This window comes from Sarcophilus harrisii, chromosome 3 (genome assembly GCF_902635505.1).
Source record: "Sarcophilus harrisii chromosome 3, mSarHar1.11, whole genome shotgun sequence".
Taxonomy (NCBI): domain Eukaryota; kingdom Metazoa; phylum Chordata; class Mammalia; order Dasyuromorphia; family Dasyuridae; genus Sarcophilus; species Sarcophilus harrisii.
In genome coordinates this window covers 12,068,351-12,080,629 of record NC_045428.1, presented here as the reverse complement: position 1 = coordinate 12,080,629, position 12,279 = coordinate 12,068,351, and the positions used below count along the sequence as shown (strand labels likewise).

At 38.0% G+C, this 12,279-nt stretch overlaps 1 long non-coding RNA gene across 1 annotated transcript; it reads left to right on the top strand.

Moving 5' to 3' along the window:
- The first annotated feature begins 4,716 nt into the window (after positions 1-4,716).
- On the top strand, positions 4,717-10,801 carry LOC116422184. Its single transcript, XR_004232733.1, has 3 exons — positions 4,717-4,945; positions 9,152-9,373; positions 10,383-10,801. It is a non-coding gene; the product is annotated as an uncharacterized LOC116422184 (long non-coding RNA).
- Positions 10,802-12,279: the final 1,478 nt, after the last annotated feature.

Sequence of the window (12,279 nt, the reverse complement as noted above, 5' to 3'; positions counted from 1 at the left end):
TGCCTGGAGCAAAAACTGTATGTGTTTTCTGCCCTCTTATCAGCTGGGCTCACAGCCAAGTGTCACCTTGGACTTCTCACTCTTTAACCCTTACCCCCACCATATCTAATCTGTTGGCTCAGTCCTGTCACTTTATGTTCCTAACATTTCTCTTTATGCTCCTTTCTCTCCTCTGCTACTGCCACCATACTTGTACAGATCTTCATCATCTCACACCTCACCCATTTTATGAGCTTCTTCATCAGGCCCCTCATTTTCAATCCCTCAACTGTCAGATCTTCCTGAAACCAGGGTTTACCTGAACATTATCCCTCCATTCAATAAGCTCTAATGGCTCCCTAATTCCAAAAACAATGATCAAATCCCCTGTCTGGGTTTTGAAAGTCCTTCATAACCGCAACTTTTTACAATTCATAGTCTTCCTCCTCTCTCACTTGCACATACTCTGAGATCTAGTCATTCGTGTTTCCCACAGTTCGAACAATGCTCACCTTGTTTCTGCATTTGCCTGAGAAAGAGGATAAAGCAAACATTTCTCAGAAATGGACAGTGTGTATTTGTGGCAGCCCTTTTTTTAGTGGCAAGAAACTGGAAACTGAGTGGCTGCCCATCAGCTGGAGAATGGCTGAATAAGTTATGGTATATGAATGTTATGGAATATTATTGTTCTAGAAGAAACGATCAGCAGGATGATTTCAGAGAGGCCTGGAAAGATTTACACGAACTGATGCTGATTGAAATGAGCAAGACCAGGAGATCATTATATACTTCAACAACAATACTATATGATGATCAGTTCTGATGGACCTGGCCATCTCCAGCAATGAGATGAACCAAATCAGTTCCAATGGAGCAGGAATGAACTGAACCAGCTACACCGGGTGAAAGAACTCTGGGAGATGACTAAGAACCATTTACACTGAATTCCCAATCCCTATATTTTTGCCCGCCTGCATTTTTTATTTCCTTCACAGGCTAATTGTACAATATTTCAGAGTCTGATTCTTTTTGTACAGCAAAATAACGGTTTGGTCATGTATACTTATTTTGTATTTAATTTATACTTTAATATATTTAACATGCATTGGTCATCCTACCATCTAGGGGAGGGGGTGAGGGGAAAGAGGGGAAAAATTGGAACAAAAGGTTTGGCAATTGTCAATGCTATAAAATTACCCATGCATATAACTTGTAAATAAAAAGCTATTAAAAAAAATAAAAAATAAAAAACTTCAATAAAACAACAACAACAAAACAAAACAACAATAACAAAAAAGAAATGAACACTGTGACTCCTAGATTGTTTATCTGGACAATCTCTTTGGGAAACATCAGAACTTTAATCAGGTGGAGTCAAAAGGCGATGTCAGTACCTACTATGTGGCAAAGGCTATGTTAAAAGGGATAAAACCCAAGAACTTTGGGGGACTAATGGGAGAAACACCATGCAACACTGTATAGAAAAGAGATATCAAGATAAACTGGATAAAATTCCAGAGGGAAAGCACAAAGATGAAGAAGGATTGGGAAAGGCTTATTACAGAAGATGGAACTTGAAATGAAATTTGAAGGGAAGCCAGGAGGTGGTGATGGGAAGAGAGAATTACAGAATTTTGGAATACAGAGAAGTGTAGTGTCATAGGAACAGCAGAGGCCCTCATCAATGGATCAGGGAGTACATGCAGTAACAGATAAGATTAGGAAGGGAAAGGACCATGTAATATAGTTTTAAAAGTTGTGGAGCCTCCTTCCCCTCTGGGGATCCTCTGGGATCCCTGAAATTTAATCAATGAACCAATGAAGTATTTATTAAACATGTAATGGGTATTAGGCATTAATCAAGGGGCCATGAAGACAAAAATGAAATTGTTCCTACCCTCAAGGAACTTACATTCAATCAGGGGAGAAATACATATGTATACATTTCTATAAATTAAGTTCTATAAATTAAGAGATCAGCTAATCCAGTAAGTTTCTGACACCAATTAAACTCACACTTGTAGGCCTCCTCTATCTAGGATGTGATGATGATCATATCTAATCATCAAACTGTGTTTCTACTCTTATTAATCTACTTTTGTTTGGGGGGAGGTGCTGAGGCAATTGAGGTTAAGTGACTTGCCCAGGGTCACACAAGTCAGGAAGTGTTAAGTGTCTGAGGCCAGAGTTGAACTCAGGTCCTCCTGACTTCAGGGCTGGTGCTCTATCCACTGCACCACCTAGCTAAACTTATTTATTAATCTACTTTCATGATCATTCAGTATGAATTAATTGACTCCAGGCTGGCCTGGTTTCCCCCTTGTTCTCTGTTTTTGGAGAAAGTATGTCTTATGTTGAAGAGTAAATGGAGAAGGTAATAAGGAAGCTTTGAAGCCTTCTCAGATTTATCCTGTTTTCTTTTTTTTTTTTTTTTTTCTGGTTTCTGTTGTAACTGGATCAAGTCTCTTTATCATCACCTCCCCCGCAAAAAAAAGGAAGAAAGAAGAAGGGGGAGGAGGAGGAGAAGGATGAGGAGAAGGAGAAAGAGGAGGAAGAAAAAAAGGAGGAGGAGAAATAAAGTAAGAAAAAAAGAAAGGAAAGAAGGGAGAAAAAGAAAAAGAAAGGAAGAAAAAGGGAAACAAAGAAAGAAAAAAGAAAAGGAGGAAGAAAGGAAGGAAAGAAAAAAGAAAGGAAGGAAGAAAAGAAGGAAGGACGGAAAAAACATAAAAGGAAGGAAGAAAAAAGAGAAAGGAAGAAAAAGGGAAAAAAGAAGAAAGAAAAGGAGAAAGGAAGGAAGGAAGAAAAAGGAAAGAAAGACAGGCAGAAGGAGAGATAGATGGAAGGAGAAAAAAAGAAAAAGAAAGAAAGAAAGAAAGAAATGAAAAAGAAAGGAAGGAGGAAAGAAAGGAAGAAAAACAAAAGTCAATTGAAAGTCTCAGTCAGCAGCCAAATACCATTTAAATATAGTAACTTTGTGAAACTTGTGTTTGCTCAAGCAGTTGTAGAGAAAGTACCTCCTGAAGGAGGGGCCCTGATAAAGGCCTGAGTCAGCCTGCAGTTACCTCACTGCCCTGCAATGTGACATATTCCCGGGAGAGTTCAGTTGGGGGTTTTCCTGTCTGCCAGCGCCCGACTTACTAATGCCAAGTCATGTTTGTCCTCGCTCTAGGTCTCCGTGCGGACTCACCTCATGTCACCGGGAAGAGGATGGGTAGTTTCACCCAGGTTACATGAACTTCCTCTCTCAGGGCCCCAGGCCATGTTTTCAGAAATAACTACCTTGCCTCCTCCAGCCCCTGACTCAGACTTTCTAGCAGAAGTGAATATGATACATCAGGGAGTGGTGATGCAGAGGATGAACACCCCGCTGGGGGCCAGCAGACCTGGGTCCCAATAGGGCACTTAGATATGTCAGGTGGCAAGACTCAACCTTCAGTTGCCCTACCTGCAAATGAGAATCAGACTATCCCTCTAGTTTCTGTGACAAAGGCTCAGCTCAAGACTATCTGCTCCCCAGTCCCCTCCATCACTAGCATCCTTACCCCCAATTCCTTTGTAATCATCTTGCCTGTGTTTTATATTTACTTAGTGGTGTACATTGTTTCCTTTCAGGAAAGAGTGAGCTCTTGCAGGGCTGGAGCTGCTTCTTTTGGATCTCTTCATCCTCAGTCCCCAGGACAAAACCTGGCACAGTCAAGTGCTAATTTAATGCTGATTAAAAAGAAAAGGAAATGTCTCTTCCTCCCTCCTTTGCAGAAATGGAGAATTATGACTATGGAGTACTGGATGTGCTATCTATCAGACATTGGTTTGACTCTGTTGTTGATAGAATTTCTCTGCTTATCTGTCTCTTTATCTCATTATTTATTATCTCTCTGTAATTCTTATAGTATTCATTATCTGAGAAGCATTCGCATCCAAACGAGAAGTGTCTTTCTATTTCTCTGTCTTTGTCTCTTTTTCTCTCTATTCCCCTCCTTTTCTCTTTGTTCTTTATTATTATTATTATTATTTTGCTGAGGCAATTGGGGTTAAGTGACTTGCCCAGAGTCATATAGCTAGGAAATATTAAGTGTCTGAGGTCACATTTGAAATCATGTCCTGAATTCCGGGCTGGTGCTCTATCCACTGCGCCACCTAGCTGCCCCTTTCTCTTTGTTCTTTGTTAAAAGAGATGATTTGATAAGGATTTGATAGGGAGAGAACTATATTAAATGTAATGTAAAACAAAAGATATCAATAACACTTCAAAAATTAAATGTTCATTAAATGTAAGACATCTAGAGGAGAAGGCCTTGTGATTGCTTCTCTGGAAAGAGCAGAAGGCAGATCACACTTGCAATCTTTGCTCATCCCCTTATGACCTCTGTAGCCTTAAGGTTGCTTCAGTCTGGACTCAGTTTCCTTATCTTTAAAATGAAGGTCTTGGACAAGATGATCTCTAAGGGCCTTCCTAGCTCTGACATCTAAGGCTTTTTGAATGATGTTTAAGTAGTCTGAGAAATCATCATGGCAGCACAGCTGATGCTAAGCAGTGGAAACACCACTGGGTTGGGAAGTCAGGAGACATTTAGATTTCATTCTGCTTCTCACAACTCTTACCTGTAGGATACATTAATATCCCACAGCTCGAATAGGTTATTAACTGTGTGACCAGGGACAAATTACTGAACTTCTTAGAGTTACATTATCTTTATCTGAAAAATGAAATAGAAATATCCATCCTCATCTGATAGGATGGTTCTACTAAATAAATTTATGTCAAGAGTGAATATGGCTGATGTGGACACTCTCTTTAGAATAGAAGGTACAAGAGGAACTGACCAATCAGAGGAAGGGACCAAAGAGGTCACATGACCTTCCAGAGTGAGAAGGCTGCTGGATCACAGTAGGGAAAGAAGCCACTTCTTGGGGATAGAACCCAGGGAGGAATAAAGAAACCCACTTTTCTACAGTCACATAGAAAGTAAGTATCAGAGCCAGGGTTTGAATCCAGGACTTTGGGTTTAGCACCATGATGTCTCAAAGTACAAGGGAGTCGATGATGACTAGCAGAGTCCTTTACAATCTAATTTCATTTGATCCTCAGTCATTTCCTGAGGTGGATGGTATTTATATTTTAGTTAATATATATAATATATATTATATTATATTATAATATAATATAATATACATATTTATATTTTAGTTAATATGCACTAATTAAGCAACTACTATATGCCCCTTGCTGTACTGAGTCTATTATTTCCCCTATTTTATAATGGGGAAAACGAAGTAATCAGATAACCTACAAATATCCATGTCCACAAGGCTGGCTCAAAAAGGCTTCTCCCCTGTTTCTTGACTCCCAATTTCAGTAATCTTCCTCTACTCCCTACACATTCTTGATACATGGTATTTTAGGTTTTTAAGTCTCCTCTTTCCCCCCATATTGGCAATAGCACAAGTATTATTCTCCCAATTTTACAGATGAGGCAATGACAACTCTGAGAGATTTGCAATAATAATAATTATCACTTTGAAAGTACTCTGTCTCTCTACCTCATTGTCTGTCTTTTTTTTCTATCTTTTTGTCTCTGTCCCTTTTTTCTCTCTGTTCTCCTTTTCTCTAACACCGTCTCTCTTTTTCTCTTTGTTCTTTGTAAAAGAGATGCCTTGCTAAGGAGAGGTGAGGGAGAGAACTATATTGAAGGTAATGTGAAACAAAAGATATCAATAAAACTTTAAAAATTAAAGTGTTATTTCATTTGAGCCTTGTAACAAATCCATGAGATAGATGCTATTAATATCTCTATTTTGCAGATGAGGAAACTGAGGCTGAGAGAGGTTAAACAATTGGTGAGTTTCTAAGACAGGATTTAAATTCAAGTTTTCCTCATTTCAAGTTTAGTATCCTATTCACATGGCTCAAAATAGTTATTTTGCCCTTAGTCACACAGACAATATGGATTAATCCCAGGACTTGATCATCTCTAAATCCTAATATCAGTAAGTACTGTTTGTACTTACTAGATTGTATCTCCATCAGCCCATAATCATAATATTGGCTGGATCACCAAGTAACATACTTTAACTATTCTCAGCATATAATTCCCATATACCTTGATTATCTCTATTGCTTTTTGCTTTTAATCTTTTCCTAATCACTATTAATTTTGATATTCAATTAATAATTGGATCCAATTAATAATAATCAGATTTCAGCCATATACAAAAGATTTAGGGATCAGGAAGTACAGAGTTTTCTTTCTTTTCCCCATACATAGCTCTGAGCCCCCATCACCCTAAAGATAATCTCTAATCTCAAAGTCACTTTGGGGACGGGTGGTTATAGTTTGAGGAAAACACAGTTTGATTCCTAAGAGATCTCTCTGACTTTCACTCTTTTCCTCCTGTCCTCTACATTGTCACAGGGAGCTTTCAGAGTCATTCCATGTCCAGAGCCTTATAAGAAAGGAATAAACAAATAACCAGATTTCTTCTGGATTTAACAAATTGAAATAATGTGTTTATCATGTGTTTATCAGTGGGGAGAGGGAATAAAGACTTGCTTATCAAAGGATTATAATATAATAGGCTTATAGTCAGAGGGGACCATAGAGATCATCCAGTCAGACCTGGTTCATTTTCTAGAGAAGACATAAAAGATGAAGTGACATGCCCAAGATCATATAGCCACTAGGCATCAAAGGCAAGATTAAAATCCACATCCTTCTATCTTTGAGACTAGTCTTCTATGGCTGAATGATAAATCACATTGTCCATTCTACATTGGAAAAGTAATGGTTGCAACATTTTAGGAGGTGGGCAATGTTTAAACGGAGAGGGACCATAAAGTAAACATTGCATGAACTAAAAGACACACAAAGATCAGAAAAAGGACATTGTCAACTGATAATAAGGAGAAAAGCATTCCGTGATGGAAGGACAGGCTTATCTCCCTTCAGGAATCCTTTCCAGCAGGAATCCATGCTCCCATATGACTGAGACACAGGCTACTAATGAAACTTGTGACTTCTTGGAGATCACCAGGAAGGAACAGTATTGAAAGGGTATCAGGAAATTTGAAACTGGCACATAATGAGATTTGTTTGAAATGGGGAAAGTTTCTATTGTAACAATGAGAATAATTGGGAGGGGAATGAACAACATGGAATCTAGATAAGGAAACATGGAGAGTGTTAGAATGTGTCAGTCAGTCAGATTCCTGAGCATCATGTCAAGGAAGAGCAGTTTTAACGGGCAGAAAATATGCTCAATCAGGAGAAAAGTTGACTCTCTAGTAGAATAGATTGTAAGATCTGAATTCTGGAAGTTGGGATTTCAGAGATCAATTAAGGGAAGTTTCATCCCTTCCATTTTCAGATGAGTAAACTGAGGCCCAGAGAGATTAAGTGATTTTTTTTCCTGAAGATCACAAAGCAGTGACACTGAGCTTAGGTCTTAACTTGAAATTCTATTTAGTTATAGAATGGACATAGTTATCCAGATTTCTCTATTTGGCCTGAACAAATAAACAAACAAATGAATGAAAGAATGGATAAAAAGGCAGATAAATAGATGAATAAATGAGTCAATTTATAAATGAATGAAGAAAGAAAGAAAAAATTTTAAGTCTGTTGAATAGCAATTCATTTTCTTTCTCTGCTGTTCCACACCAATAAATAGCCTTCTGCTTTTTAAAAAGTGGCTTCTAAGGAACACAGATCCTTTCCCTGGACAGTTATGTATTCCCTTGCAAATTAATTAATTGATTTTCTGCTGTGTCAATTCCTGGTGAATTTGAGTTTTCTGGACTGGTCTTATTGGGGCTTGACCCATAATGAGCTAATTATCAGGTTCTGGGGTCTTAGACCTAAAATACCAGACTCTAGTTGCGTGGAGACCCTAACAAAATAATTCAAGTTGCAAGGTCACCTAGCTTAGCATTAAAAGAATAAAGAATACAACTAGCTTTCCCCAAAATGTCCAGAAGTTGAGGTTTGTATATAACAACATTGCCTTCAACCATTCAACAGAATAAAATTGATCATCTATTAATAGATACATATGTAGATGTAATACACCAAAACAATGTTAAATCTGAACTTTTAAAATGGGAATTCTGTGTGCATTTGTAAAGTCATATTACAGTAGCCACTAAATATGTCTCCAAAATCACACTGATAGATACAATCATTTCTATGCCTTTTGAAAAGAAAAAGAAACAGAAAACATTTGGAAATATGCCAGGATAAACTCCTTTCCTAGTGTTTAAAGGCCAGAGGTTATAGTTACCATATGTCAGCCATGAAGGAGTTTAGAAAGCTAGGAAGTTTATTTAGTATCATCTTTTTGAGACTTGACTTTCTGATTACCTCCTTGCAGCTACTTCATCCTGAAATCTAACATAGAAACACTTGTCAAAAGGAGCAGTTTTGTAAAACCTTAACAAGGACTACAGAGAAAGAAAGTACATCACTAGATTTAGTTTTTATCCATTGTTATGGTAAGGCTGGATCTAAGTATCAAGGCGTACAGTCAGCTCTGAACATGAAGGCACATTCAATGGATGGGTTCTGAAGGTCTTTCTACTTTTGTTATTCCCATGGGAAAATCGGGTCAAGATGGCAAGATCAATCCAAGCTGACATTCACTCATGGTGCCAACATATATATATATATATTTATCATTTCCTATAGTTACAGCCATGAGATTTTATAGTCATCAGATCTGTTTCAGTTAGTCTGGAAGCAAAATACAATAAAATAAGCATTTGTCTGCTTAATAGAAAATGGAACGTTATTCCCAAACCACATTCAGAGATGCTTGGGAACAAGCAAGTCATCTGTGATAGATAACGCATCCTGAATTCCCTCATCTAACAAAGAAGCGCCTGAGAATTGGGAAGCGACAGGACAATTGTCGCAAAATTGATTACTGCCAGAGATGTCCACGTATCAAAATGGCAAAAACAGGCTGCTGTCATTTCAATAACCCTTTTTTTAATCCACCTGTGAACACACTGATAGTGTGTGTAGATAAGTTTAGAAAAAGCACAGCTATCTTGAGCACGATCGAATCTACTTTTTGCATATGTCGAATGTGAAATAGATTTAATTTTCATTATGCAAATTAATTAAATCACTAAATTGGCTGCATTTTAAAGCACAAGGTCTTTCTTTTATTTCAGGTCATAAATAGCAGCAAAATTGAATTTCTAAGGCACCAGGAGAATGAGGAGAAGCTTGTGGCTGACTTGAATCCCTCAGATGATTTTGTTTTATGAAGGATGGGATGAAAATGTCAGAGTACACGGAAAACATCTTAGTTCTTCCCATCTCCAGTGGGATCATTCAAATCCTGCCCCAGGTCCTGTTGAGCTAGTGCTGATGCCCCAGGAAGAGGAGCAAAGGTAGGATATCATAACTATTTTGATGGCTCCTAAAAATGATGATTTACCAGAAGAATCTATGGGCCCCTGACTATATGCCTTTGATCAAACTTCTGAAATCTTCAAGAAGGGCTTTCTGGCCTCCCTCTAGTCTGAAACTCTCTCAAGGGAAGCCAACTTCTCTGGTTCCTGTAGTGATCAGGGACTTCAAATGAAGTCGCCAGTGCATGTGTATGCAAGGAACGTTCAAGGGCAGAGACTACAGGGAGGTAATTTTGTTCCCAGAGCAAGGACCAGAAACTAAGTTGGGTTCATATCAGCAGTCCACTATCTGCTAGTTTTCTATTTTAACTCTTTGTCCTTGATAAGGAAGGGCTGAATTCTATTGTTTCTTTGTTGCTAAGATGAAGCAGAATATCAGACAAAAGTAAATTCTTGAAGGGATGTTTTGTCTTTGTCTTTGTGTCCCAGTACCTGATAATACCTGACCCATAAAAAAATTTGGTAACTTATTATTGAATTGAACTGAGCTGAACTGAACTAAGAATGCTGTTAGGACCCTCTAAATTCAACACCCTGAGAGAAAGTCCTAATCATCCTGTCCTAGTCACACTATTCAAGATTCAAGATGGATTATTGAAATTGGCATCTAAAATTTCATTATCTTGTATGGTTATTCCAATAAACATGGAATACTAGGGTATATCTAGTCATTTATTTTGGGTCGACTCTCCACCCCCCTAATACTTTACAAAAAGGGGGAATTAACTGTATTTTATTTCTCTTAGCTTTTTAAAATTGATTTTTAGACCTGGAAATTTTTATGGATGTTAGAAATCTTCCCACTCATGGTTCTCAGTGGGTAAATATTGCCCAACAGATCTATTTATATAAATTCTCAGCATTTTTGCATGTTGTAATTGTTTGGAAATTTGTTTCATTAACAAAGATGCCTCTGTAGCCAAAACATCACAAAAGTAACTCTTTAAAAATGTTTTCTTCCTCCTCTGATATTCTTCTCTTGGTACAGAGGAAGCCTGAGAAAAAAATGTGCATCGCATCGGCCAACAATCCATTTGGACTTTTTCTCTATCTGTTTGCTTGTTTATTTTTTTCCTAAGGGGCCATTCCTTCATCTGCTTCTCAGAATTCTACACCATCTCCTAAAACACAAAAAGGACACAGTTTGCCAGGCTTAGGTGACTTGGAGAAGGATGATGGAAATCATTCAGATCATTCCCTTGGCAATGTAGCCAGCCCCATTCTGGACTTCCCTGCCACGACATCCTCAGTCTCTCACACATAAGGTAATCCAGGTTGAATATTTCTTCAGTCATGTTTCTGGAGTCTGAAAGAAAACAAAGTCTCACAGTGTTCAAGAATTCAGCTACTGAGACTGAAGCCAAATAGATTCTTGGAGAAATGTGAAGAAAGGTAATGGCACACTTGGTTGGGAACTCAAAAACAAGAAATCCCTTATGTCAACAAAGACTGAAAAAAGTTATATTTACTGTACTATTTGTCTTGGCAAAACTTGTATAGCTCTGAGTCAAGGTGTGGACAAGATTTCTTGCCAATGAAGAACAGCCACATTTGACTGCACTGTGGTTCATGGCTACATTTCTTACCCAGGAACGGCATGTGCCTTAACTCCTAGAGCATGCCCAGCAATTGGCTTGTATCAGTAGGAAATAGCTGTTAGGCACATTACATCCAGAGCTCTTTCTCTCTTCTCCCCATTGTAATCTGGCCCATGATAAGTGTGATAAATCGAGTCCGATTTGTCCAGTCATTTCCCTCAATTGACACCAGCTGGGCTTTCTGGCTGGCCATTTTTCAGAAATCGAAAGCAACAATGGCAAGGAAAGAAATCAAGTATGAAACCCAAATGATTATTCACTTTCTCTTGGGGACACACATTCAAGGAAATGATGATCCCTTATCAATGACAACAGATAAGTCATAAAGTGAATTCTTCCCACTCACATTGGCTAAACTGGATGATTTGAGGAGTCTGACTCAAATTTGAGGAGATTGCTAAAGTACTTAGATTGAATTTGCTCGGTTTTCCCCTAGAGACTCATGCTAAGCAGTAAGGTATATTCAGTGTTTCCGGAATTTAAGTTAAGATAAGCATCCTAAATGATTCAAAGGTTCATTCAAAATACTTAATCATTATAAAGTCTGCTTTCAACTTGGCACAATGCTTTAAACATAGTATGTCGTTTGATCTTCACAACAGGCCTATGAGGCTATTATTATGTCCTTATGACAGAAAAGGAAACTGAGCCCAAGAGAGCCAGTGTTTGAGGTTGAACCCCGGTCTCCCCAATTTCAAATTCAGCCCTTTATTTACTAACCCACCTAATAACCAGAGAAATGGACTGGAAAGCGATCGGGAAAGTAGTTAGGAAACCTGGGTTCTATCTTTCTGACTGCCACAATTAGTTGTGAGTACTTGGCCCAGTTACTTCAGAATGCTAGAATCTCAATTGTAAGGGACATGAAAAACTGGCCAGTCTAAGCAGTATCTCAATAAGAATCACCTTGACAATGTCCTTAGAAAATAGACATCTAACTTTTGTTTCAAGATCCCAAGTGAAAGTGCCTATCACTTCCAGAGAGAACACATTCTACTTACATATTTCATAAAGACACACAAGGAACTGAGGCCCAGAGAATTTGTCCACACTCCATCCATCTATCTATCTATGTGTGTCTATTTATCTGTCTACATGTGTGTATCCATCCATTCATCCATCCATCTCTTTATTCATTCATTTAGTTACCTATCCATGTACCTATCAACTACTTAGCCATCTATTTATTTGACCATTTATTATATATTCATTTATTTGTCTATTTTTTATATTCATTCATTCATTTGTTAATTTATTTTATATTTTAGGAGACTTGGGTACTATTCT